This window comes from Gossypium hirsutum, chromosome D07 (assembly GCF_007990345.1).
Source record: "Gossypium hirsutum isolate 1008001.06 chromosome D07, Gossypium_hirsutum_v2.1, whole genome shotgun sequence".
In the NCBI taxonomy this organism is placed as follows: Eukaryota; Viridiplantae; Streptophyta; class Magnoliopsida; order Malvales; family Malvaceae; genus Gossypium; species Gossypium hirsutum.
Window position 1 is genome coordinate 38,045,161 of NC_053443.1, and position 12,397 is coordinate 38,057,557.

Genomic DNA, 12,397 nt, shown 5'->3' on the forward strand with positions numbered 1-12,397 from the left:
ATCGTTTTATAATAACAAAGGTTAAGGGAAAATGGATAAAATGGAAGTGTTCGGTTTGATAAAATGAAATAAATAAATCAGCTCAGGAAACAAGTAAGAACCAACACTATTAAGTGTCGACCCAACACTTATACGTTTAATGAGTGGGTTAGGAAATTCAATCAAAACCTCAACCCACTATCTAGAAAGATAGGAACCTCGGTATGGGGTTTGAACGCCACACTTGTTAAAGTGATAAGTTCGGGATAAAACAAAGAACGGGTTGACACCACTGGCTTTGTAGATAAGCCAACAAGTTTTTAAACAAAATTGGAGAAAAGTAATTCTCACCAAATGAACAGAGTTTCATTCAAAATTCATCAAAAAAGTATCCTTTACAAAAATCTGAATTCACCTATTTATAGTGCTAAAATAGGGTAGCCAAATAGTCACAAACATTCACTTAATGTGCTAATTAAGAAAAATTGATTTAAAAATCAAGACTCTTGGAATTCTTGAAACAAATAACTTCTTCATTGAATTCTCTTCAATTCAACTGAATGAATGTTCATGAAAGCTTGAAATTGACTCTTGAACTGTCCCATGGCTAGCCGAATAAACATCATCTCCTTAATGAGGATTTGATTGCTTAATTTATTCTTTTTAAAAAGAACAAAATAGCAGGTAGCTTAAAAGGTTGCTGCCGAATGTAAGGAGTATAAAATGCTCTTTAAAACGTCCTTCAATGGTGTATTAACCCCCTTTGTAACAGCTACTTCATTTGTGTTCAGATAGCACTTGAAAGGTCACTTTTTTTAAGTTTGTAACAGCTTTGAAATGTAACGGTTGTGAACTGAAGAAACTCCTGCAATTAAAACATTAAAATGAACTTATTAGGCATATTAAACACTAATTAAACATATCAACAATAAGTACTTAACTTAAATAAATGAACTATACTCATGCATTTATTATTCCAGCAACTAGTTAATTTAAGAAGCAAAATTAAATAAACTTAACTCATGCTTCAATAAATAATTCTGGAAGCTAGATTAATTAAAACCAACACTTAAATAGATAAAAGTTCAATAATGATTCACTTATTAATTAAACAAAGATGAGTTGAATAAATGTTCAACAACTCAATTATTTAACTAAAAATGAGTTTATTAAAATTTCAGTTCAACTTGCAATAAATTGCAAGTGACGCCTATTGGGTTACTCCTTTCATGATGAATAGAATTAGCTTCTTGTTCACTCCAAACTCGATCCACATAGCTTACCAAAGCTTCTTTAAAATCCTTAGCTCGTGACCTAGTTATAGGCCCTTATAGCAGCTCAATAGAAACATCCCGGGCTGAGATCATATCACTATGACCACTTGTATAGTCCGTTGAGACGGTAGACATATGATTATATTAAGTAAGACCATAGCTGAAAGATGTTATGACATCAAGTGATGAGTTAATGAAAAAAAGAATAAAACCATGGTTGAAAGACGCCATGACATCATAGATGGTCCATCGGGACATTAAATACAAGACATACTGGGAAAAACCTTAGCTTGGCTATGACAGCATAGAGGGTCCACTGTGACACTAAACATGCGTTAGTCCACTAGGACATAAGAACGGGTTAGTTCGATAGGAAGTTAAACATATGAGAGAGTGTCCGAAGGGAAATTAAACATAAAGTAGTCCTGCAAGATGTTAAATAAGGGAATTGGGGTATAATGTGTAAAACCATAGGTTAGCTAATGCAGCAAATCGAGTCTGCTAGGATGATAAACACGGGCGGAAAACCAAGATAATAGTCAAGGGAAATCCTACAAGTAAGGACGAAGGGTTAGAAGAAAAAGTTTAGTGATGGAAAAATGATAGTGAGCCAGTGGGTTTAAGGAATCTGCCACCATATAGGAAAATAAATGAAATTGGGAATACGTTATCAGAATAATAATTGTGAAAGCCAGTAGGGCATAAAGGTGGTAACCTAACTAGGAACAGACACGAGAAGTGAAACAACCTTGATGATCGGTATACAAGAAAATGAATGAAGGCTTAATTAAAGAGACGCGGATAAGGTATCGCCATTAAGGATCCATGCGAGTGTTCAGGGAACCTAGTACACTAAAGGAATGATTGGGAATACATTGGCTAGTCCATGGGGGTAGTAGAGGTTAGCCAAAAACCCAAATGATAAAATGAGGCAGCAAAAAGGGGAACACCAAGCGATAGACTTATTTACCAAGATCATTCCTCTCTAAGGGGAAGAACTAGTGTAAGGGTATTAGCCAAATGGCTAGTTTTGTGGGAACCGGAGGGTAAGAAAATGAACTCGTGAACTTAGATGGTCACTCAGTGACAGTGACTGAGAAATTTAGGCCTTAGAGGTTTGTAGCAGGAGGATGTGCTACGCTTAAGGGTAATATGAAAAAGGCAAATTACAAAAGGTAATCCGACTGCTATTAAATCAAGCAGGATTGAGCCCGTCAGAGTGGCATGAGACCCAACAGTCATGTCAACAAAAGGAATGTGATCAAGACATATAGGATTAAGGTAAGGAAAGAGTCTGCCACAAATTAAGTAAATTGAGAATACTCACCAAGGGCCTTTAGGAGGGTAAGTTGAAAGTTCGCATAAATAAGGCATGTTGGTAGATAGAAGAAACTCACTTTGAAGATGAATGGAAGAAAGAAAATGAGTAAAAGAAAGAATAGAGGCGACAGAGTTAGCAAAACATTTAGAGGTATTGCCAAGGTTAATTTATGGTCAATAGAATGATTAGAAGGAAATCGCTCAACAATATATCCGCCAGAGGATAGGATTGGGAATAGTATGAAGTTCATTATGACAAATTGAGGAAAATGTCCTAAACAAGTAGGGATTTATTGTATTATTATTTTATTGAACCCCGATAATGTGGGGTACATTTTTTGAAATGAAGAAACTGACTAAGTTCATATGAACTTGCAAGGGTTGTTTTGTGATCGCAGGATTTATATGAACTTGCAAGGGTTGTTTTGTGATTGTAGGATATACGAGATAAGGAGCTAGAGGAAGGACCAAGCCAGATCAAGTGGAATCAAGGATTTGTATGAGTAAAGTCATGCACATAAGAAGGGGGCTCTTTTAAGAACTTCGCCAATGGGGCGAATGTATTGTAATTATATAATTTCTTTAGGGTGGAGTAGTGATAGCGAACTTTATTTAGGGATTTTGTCTCTGTTGTAAGTTTATTTAATAAATAGGTAAAATAATTTGATTTTAAAATAATGTGTGCTAAATATGTACATTAACACGATTCATTGATGATGGCCGTATCTGAATCTGACAAACGGGTCAAGTAGGGGTGTTACAAGAAAGATAAAGAAGAGGTTCCAAGAAGTGTGCATAAAAGAAAATAAGTAGATAAAGCTTGAAGGAAGGTAGAGGAAAGAATAACCAAGTCAATATTTGTAAGTACTTTTGAATTTTTCTTACCATATAAAGAAATTAAGTGTAAAATGTACTAATTTGATATTTATGTTAATTTTATAGATTTGATAATTTCATATATAATTATACATTTAGAAATTGATAAAGAAAATTTGAGAAGTGATGATATGAACAAATTAGAAAAAGAGATTAAGTGTTATTTTTGTGTTTGTTTTGATATGTGAAACTTAAATACTAATTTTTATGGAAAATTGTTGTGTGAATATGAAATTATGGAAAATAGATTATATTTGTAGTATGAATTGAATTTATAGTAGTGATGATGCCCAAGTAGACAAGTGTTGAACTTGTGCGATATAAAATGCATGCCATTAGGAATTCCATAGCGCTCATGAATGTAGCACTTTTATGCTCGTGTTTTTAAAACTTCTAGAGTTCGTGTGATTTTAGCACTAATGTGCTCATGTTTGATGTTGTTACGTTCCATATATCCTTCATGTTCAATCAAGTTTACTATAGGTAATTTTATGTTGAAACTAAGTGATGCTTGAGGTGACTATGATGAATAAGAATCGTAACAAGTGAGAAATTTTGTAACATGTTATTAGAATAAGAGCACAATGAATATTGAGTTTGAGTTTTGGAAATTGTCAACATAAAGTGAATGATTTTTTACCGTAACAAGTGAATAATGAGGAAATTTTATTGCCACATAAATATAGTATAAGCAAGTTAGAATTTTGGTGTAATTAAGGTATTTAGAAACTTAAATAAATGTGATCGATGTGTAAAACTTATTATAGGTATACAAATTAGAATTATAGTTAAATTTTAAATGTATGAATTAAAGGAAATCAAAACAAATTGTGAGGACTATTAGGAACAATTATGAATTTGATCCAAGGAAAAATGTGCGCAACATGAGATTATGAGGTGATCAAACAATATTAAATGGATTCTTGATAAAGATTATGGACTTAATTTGAGATAAATTGTGTGCATAAAAGGATAATAAAATGAGTATGACACCAAAAGAACTCTTAACAAGTTGGATGCCTTCACATTGAAATGAGATAATTATGCCATGGAATCTTGAGATTGGATTTAATTATTGAGATTTCTTTTGAGGTAATGGGCCTATTGAATAAGGTTATTTAGGTGTAGTGTTAAGGATGATGCAAGTATGTCAATATATGTCTCTACTATGAAGAATTAGTGATGTTAATGTTCCATTATTAGAATGAAGGTTTTATGATCATCTTTGAAATGTGGATTAAGGAATGCTCTGATATCTAAGTAGTATGGATAATGAGTCATTTAGGTAACTCTAATGTCTAGGTGGAAATTATAAAGGATATAAGGATGTTTGTTTGAGCCTACTAGTAAGTTGTATTTATGAAATGAAATTTATTCATGATATGACTCTGCAAAGATAGATTGGAAATTGATTTTATGCATATGGAATTAAGGATTTTGGTTATATAATGTATAGATTATGATACAATATCCTGAGAAATGTGGACAATGAGTTGTATGATACATAGAAAGATGATCTTACTATAAGTTGAGCTAAGTAAAGGAAGTTAAGTGAATTTGACTTGTTTTAAGGTCTAGGAGGACACCAAATATGATCAAGATTTTGGTTGATCATTTCGTATGTTAAGAACATTTGGAAGAGTTCTTTCTGCAGTGATATCCAAAATGACTAAGGAAGATTTCAAGCAAGAACTTTACGAACGTTGTGGAAAGAAATCAAGCATTGAACTTGTAACACCTCTAACCCGACAAGGAGTGTAAATCAACAGAACGTTTGATGAACTGTTTGTAAATCATTTGTGTAACGTTCATTTATGTTCACGAACAAGCTCGTATTGACTCGCTTATGACTCGTTTATTTATTAATGATATTTTCTTATAAAAATTCCATTAATGTATATTAATAAAATTAACTTAAAACTGATTTATTGTTCCATTAGTATATATTAATAAATTTATCTTGGTTTGTATTTTTTTCATTTATAATATAATTATTAATATTTATATTTAACTATTTTATATCTAAACAATATATGTGTGTGTATTTATTTATTTTTTGTTTGTTTATTATTTATTAACATTGTTAGTGAACATGTTCAATTATATGTTCATGAACATGTTTGTTTAATGTTCGTGAACATGTTCGATTAAGTTAAATGAACATGTTCGTGAACATTAAACAAACGAACATGAACACACATAATTTTAAATAAACAAATAACAAAAATTTGGAATTCTTAACGAACACAAACTGAAGACAAACAAGCTTAAAAATAAACAAACGAACATGAATAGATGTTTGTTCGTTCAAATTCGATTCATTTACAACCCTAAACCTGACCCATCAGACGAATTCAGGTATGGAGCGTCACAAATGGACCGGATTAACATATCCTAAATTCTATCGGTTAATTGTTATAAAGCAAACTATATTGAAACAATAATTCTTCTTACAACAAAAGCCTCAAGTTTATCCAATACTTGGTCTCTCAAAGTTTCTGTCTCTATACAAACTATCTGTTTACTAGATAACTTTTAGAATTTAGCTAAGGTCTAACTATCCTAAAAAAAAATTCAGATTCTAATAATGTTATCTGGCTTCATTTTTATTGATCTTGAGGTGAAAACTCCAATAGTACCCTCTTCTTATGTGCATTGATCTAACTGTCTACGATGATTGATCTCCACACTATTTGGCTTGGTCCCTCCTCGAGTCCTCGATCAACCTCACAAATCCTGTGAACATCAGAAACTCTTGTAAGTTCAAATGAACTTGTGAGTTCCTTCACTGCACCAATTAACTTTACTGCACCAGGGTAACGAATGTAAAATAAACTAAACATAAATTAATTCCGTGCTCATTCAAGGTGGTTGTTTTTTATCAAGGTGGCAAACTCCACCCGATCTTCTGAGCTACTTAGCTTACTATAAGACATTCCTCTGTTCGGACTCTCCACTCGACCATATCCTAGATACTTTGCCATATCGACGAAACCTATCCTTACTTCTCATCTTTCATCCCTTACACTTTCTCCTCACACATGGTGTTTCTTGACCTTTAACTGACTTGGTTGTACGCCAGCTTCCCCTTATAAACCTTTATGGTAGCTTTTTCAACTTCTCGCCCAAGGATTCTTAGAACATACCTTCCTTGGTAAGCTTGGTAGAACTAGTCTTTAGTGGACTCTCCACTTTTCCTATTGTAGTCCTAGAGGACTCGTTAACATCCCATCAATTGGGTTTACTCAAATTAAATCTCGCCATCCTAGAGAACCTACCCTAATTTCACCCTATTCGCGGTCACATGTGGTTGGATTATTTTCTCATAATTCGCCTTATGCACAAAACTCACATGTCCCATGAGAAGAACAACTGATCTATTGATCTATCAAGTCATCATTCATGAGACTACACGAGTTTGTTTCCCCTCTTACGTAAATTATACCTACAGAGCTAACTTCATGACGTGTTTTCATAATGGACTATCCTCAAAGTGGAATAATCTTGACACATATACTATCTCTCTTGGGTAGACTCCTTATCTCGGGAGTGGAATTCTCTTTCTTTCCATGAGATTTTCTTCTCGTGTACAACTTCATTGAGCATTTCCTGGAGGCTTTTGATTTCGGATCCTTTTATGGTCCTTGGAGGCTTCTCATCAGCACTACCCACGTACAGGCCGTTCACAAGTCCCTGGTTCTTTCTCTGATTCTTACTAGGTCCTTGCCCACCTGTCTTATCAGCATTCATGTTTATCCTCTAACAGAACTTTCCTTTTCTTATTTCACTTACCCCTTTTTGTTAGACTCCTCGAGTTTCACTTTTCGCCTTGTGTATTGTACCTCGCACATATCGTCTTGGCGGTTTGCATCATTGGAACACCCTAGTGGCCTACTCCGCACTTACTACTTGACGGACTCCTTGTTGGTTATCATAGTTGAGCTGTGGTCTTACACTCTTTTTACCTCATTTTCTATGTCCCATCAAACTTACCCTGTGTTTGCTGTTCAGACGGACTCTATCTGTGTTTACTATCCCAGCAGACTATCTTTGTTCTGTGTTTATTGTCCCAACTAACTATTTCTATGGATGCCATGTAGTCTTTCATCTATGGTCTTACATCAATTTGTCATCCTACTGTACTATCCACTACAACAAAATAGACTTTTAGCGGCGTTTTTTAGGCCTTTAGCGACGTTTTTAAGCGCCACTAAAAGTATTAGTGGCGCTTTCACAAGCGCCGCAAAAAGTGTCGCTATAGACAACGTTACTAAAGACCGTGACCTTTAGAGGTGCTTTTATCACAAACGCCGCTAAATACCATGACCTTTAGCGGCGCTTTTAACACAAACACCGCTAACGGTCATGGGGTCTTTAGCGACGTTTTTATCACAAGTGCCGCTAAAGACCATGACCTTTAGCGGCACTTTTGTCACAAACGCCACTAAAGAACATGACCTTTAGCGGCGCTTTTATCACAAATGCCGCAAAAGACCATGACCTTTAGCGACGCTTTTGTCACAAACACAGCTATTGCACAAACCTTTAGCAGCGCTTCTCGCAAAAACGCCGCTAAAAACATAACATTTAAAAAAATTATTTTAATCAAATAATATTTATTTTTATGATAAAATATTATATTATGTTTTATTTTTTAAATTTGAACTTTATATATACTTTTAAGGATAAATAAAAAATACTATTTAAATTAAATTTTCTTTAACTTTAAAACTAAATATAAAAATTAATGAATTTAATTTTAGAATTTAAAATAATAAATTAATAACACAATTAAAATTCAAAAGTTAGAACTCAAGTTGTCGTAAATATTAAAGTAAAAATAAAAATTTAGAATCAAAACTAAAATAAATAATACATATGAGAAACAGACTGACTAGTTGAATCAGCCTATAACTATACACATTGCAAGGTAATAAAAAATACAATACATTTTCTTAATCAAGTAAACCTTGGTAATAAAAGATATAATACATTTACTTAATCAAGGAAATCTTGTAATGGACTCAAAGAAATGAGCCTTAGAGAAAAACTTTTGAGCATGGCTTCGAATTTGAACTACAGATTTAGTGCCTACATGCTCATTATTATTGGCAGACCCCATTCTCTTTACATAACTACAACATCTGTAATGGCAAAAACAAAACAAAACAAAACATGCTGACTTCAACAATAATGCAACGTGTGTCAGGCAAATGTTTAAATTTAAGTCAATTCTTAACTTATTCTCTGCAGTACCAGGGCACAGCTAGAAGGAACTCAACTTCCCTATAAACCTACAAACCTACGAGTGATTAATTTTAAGAGTAAAAACAATTGAGCATGTCAGCTCTGATAAGAGTGGAATGATCGGGATTAATAAACTAGAATCAAAATTTGCATTCAACCTATGGCTCATGCAAACACCTTCAAGACGTGGCATCTGGGATTCAAATCCCAACATCATAACCATTTTAGTATATCTAATGTTATATAAAATGGGGTACAACAAAGGATGAGAAAACTTACTCATTATTATTGGCAGGCCCCATTCTCTTTACCGTTTATGGAATTGCCGTAATGAAATGATGAATCCAACCATCCGGTAGTCTTTGCTTTTTCAACATATGCTAGAAACTATTTTCGGGCATGAGCAGAACATGATCCTTTTCCAATCAGAGGGGAGAATTAAGATATAAACTTGATCGCCTTGCACATTGGTCTGCAACGCAAACCATTCTACCACCTGCAATGTAGAATTCAATTCAACACTCAATAGAATATCAGAAACTCAAATATTCAATATACAGTATAATCGGAATACCTTTTCCAAAGAAGTAAGCATTTTCCCCTGCAATTGAAGAGAAATGAATTATAAACTTTATCTAACATAAGAGAATATTACCTCAACCAAAAAAAAGGTGAGAACAAACCCTCCCCAACATGAAAAGAGATGACAAAACCTATTTTGGTACAAAAAGAGCATCCAAAAAGCTGTAATACATTTCCAATTCAGCTGGACAAAGAAACACCATCCATGAAATTACAATAATAATTACAATCAATGCATCCGACTATAGATACAAATGTGATCAATTATTACAATGAACTATCTGACTGATAACTAATAACTAATATATATGTATGAACAAATCCATAAAATAAATTAGAATAAATATAGAGAAAACTACATCCAATGACAATTAAATAAGGGATCAAAAAATTCCCCTAATTTCGTTTCTATTACTAAGTTATGGCCTTATCATAAAAAAGAAATAAATAGTGATAAATCTTTGAATAAAAGATACATAAACTTAACCAAATGTTGAGTACTTGTGGTAATCGATCAAGTTCTGAAATCAATTATGGTATTGCTTGCATGAACATAAGAAGGCTGTTAAACAAACAATGAAGGAACTAAGCAAGTATTTAAGTAAAATAGGTAACCTTACATCTGCTTCTGCTCATTACGGAGATACGACTTTTCGCAGTACTCAACAGTTGAATAAAGCCGGGGCCTTAAGTTCTTGAGCTTCCATAAAATCAAAGGGTCAACTAATCAATTAGTATAACAATGAAATGCCGGGAAGCTCAAAAACTCATGAAGACAAATTTTGACATCAACAAGGAGAACAAGTTAACAAACCAAATTAAAATCTTAACTCTTGCAGATATTAGATTCAGATACATGAATTTTCCAATTTTCTTATAATAAGATATTATTAGATAATACAATATGTAAAGCTTTTCCATTGCATAATTAAATTCGAATTTGCATTCTACTTAGACTATTACCATGGTTCTAAACTCAATAATGGGAATTAAGTGATTCTTTTTCTTCAATAATTGGGGTATCGTGTCTTATAGAATACAAATTCAAGTGACAATTAAGTACAAAAAATGGTTCAAATACGAATTAAATACTTTTAGATAAGATAAAGGGATCAACTATATATTAACCCAATTTTAAATGAAAAATTAGACTATATGACATCAACATTGTGACTCAAGAAAAAAAAATTAAACCTTAAATAATGCGTAAGATATCTCAAGGATTCATTTGATTTCAAGAAATAGAAGTCATTCTCATTTTTGTGAAACGGAAACATTAAAGAATTGTGTTTGATTAAAAATTTTCAAATAATTTGAAAATTAAAAGAAGAATGGTCATAAAGTTTAAAAGACACACACCTTTAGCACATCTATAGGAATTTGCAAATCTAGTCACTAGCTTCTCACTTATACCCCCGAATGAACAACAGCAACCTCCAAACCAATTATCAGCAACCTCTCACCAGTCAATTGATGGCATTTCCACAAAATTTCTACATAAATAAATCAAAACTCCCAACAATCTAAGGTTTTCTTGAGTTTTAGAGAGAGGCAGAAGATATATTTTTTCTTAAGTTTTCGAAAACATAAATGGACTGGCTTTCAACACTTCTACTGAAAATGGGGAAAAACTTTGCATCAATACTATGTAGTTCCCCTAGCTAAGGACGAAAACCACAGTTCGATATTCATTCTTTGGTACAAAACAAACCACGGTTGGGAATAGGGGAAGGGTTAAGAATTAAAAAAAAAAAGCAAAAACAATTGTACATCATTTAAAATTAGCACCAGAAAAGACCATTCTCGAACATTATCACAAGTCTTAAAAGTACTAACAGCGAACTATATACCTTGAATGTATTCTCTCATTAACCCAATAAACCAAAGCTGTTAGGTGGCCATACCTAACAAAGAAGAGATAAGAAAAATGCTTTAAGTGCTTTGCAAAATTGGACCAATAATAAGAAACATATAAAATAAATAGAAAGATTAGGTAAGTACTGCAAATCATAATCCATTTGAGCGGGAACTTTAAGTGAAGACATGCTTTAGGATTTCCATGCTTCTCCCTAGCACCAACGTCTAAACCTAATAACTTAAAAAAATTCAATCAACAAACAGAAGGCGAATTGGAGCCAGAAGAATAGGGTTTTTTTTATTGTCTTCATAGTAATTTATGCAAGAAATTCCAAAGTCATGAACAATTAAAACAGAAAGGCAAGTAGATGGAAATAAATGATTGAGAAGAAGTTGAGAAAACTTTACCTTGGGTATGTTGAAGGAAAGAAGGAGGCTTCAGAGTCACATGAGAAACAGATAAAGATGGCTTTTGCGTAATGAAACATGTATGTTAGATGTTGAAATTAAAAAAAAAAAGAAAGAAAGAAAGAGGGGAAGATGATGATGAAGATGGTGGTGGCAGAGAGAAACACTTAAAGCGTGTTTTGAGGATACCAATTTTAGGGGGGAAAATTAAGGTTTCAGGGGGAAATTTTGGGATAAGCGCCACTTTTAAAAGTGATGATTTTTTACGGCGTTTTTTTATATTGCTAATTTTTTGCGATATTTTTATGAAAATTATTTTATTTTGAATAAAACGACGCCGTTTTTCTTTGTTAAAATTTTTTTATTTTGTCTGTTAAAGTTATTAGTAAGTAATTTTATAAAACATTTTTTATTACTATTTTTTATAAATTAATTTTTATAAAATAAAAAAAATCAAGTACTCTCAAAATAAATATTTTATATTTTAATAAGAAAAAAAATGATAAAATGACTGTAAATAATTATTAAGTTAGAATTATCCAATGTAAGCAATCAATCTCTCACATATCAAATTTCTATTAAAGATTGAGACGTTAATCATGATTTTAAATTATTCTTTTCCGATCTAATCTCCATTTTATTAGAGATATTTTTTTCTAACTAAAATATAGTTACTGTTATTTTGCTAGATGTTCGATGTGGAATAATTTTAGTACTTGTATTTCATTTTTATTTGTTATAATTTGGTCCTATCCAAAATAGATAGTTAGCTATCCACATCAATATGTTACTTTTTTTTATTTATTTATCAATGTTTTTTTTAAATCTAATATTTAAATATATCAAATGGTTTA

General features: G+C 32.4%; 1 long non-coding RNA gene across 6 annotated transcripts; it reads right to left on the reverse strand.

The window, feature by feature from the left end:
- Positions 1–323: 323 nt before the first annotated feature.
- On the reverse strand, positions 324–11,768 carry LOC107954770 (uncharacterized). Of its 6 annotated transcripts, XR_001699680.2 has the most exons (8): positions 11,544–11,762; positions 11,280–11,366; positions 11,129–11,182; positions 10,638–10,771; positions 9,899–9,978; positions 9,271–9,297; positions 8,976–9,192; positions 324–844 (listed from the first exon to the last, which is right to left on the reverse strand). It is a non-coding gene; the product is annotated as an uncharacterized lncRNA (long non-coding RNA). The 6 variants fall into 6 exon arrangements; XR_001699679.2 differs by having other exon boundaries at positions 10,638–11,182; positions 11,544–11,764; XR_005915664.1 differs by having other exon boundaries at positions 9,899–11,182; positions 11,544–11,767.
- Between the last annotated feature and the right edge of the window lie 629 nt (positions 11,769–12,397).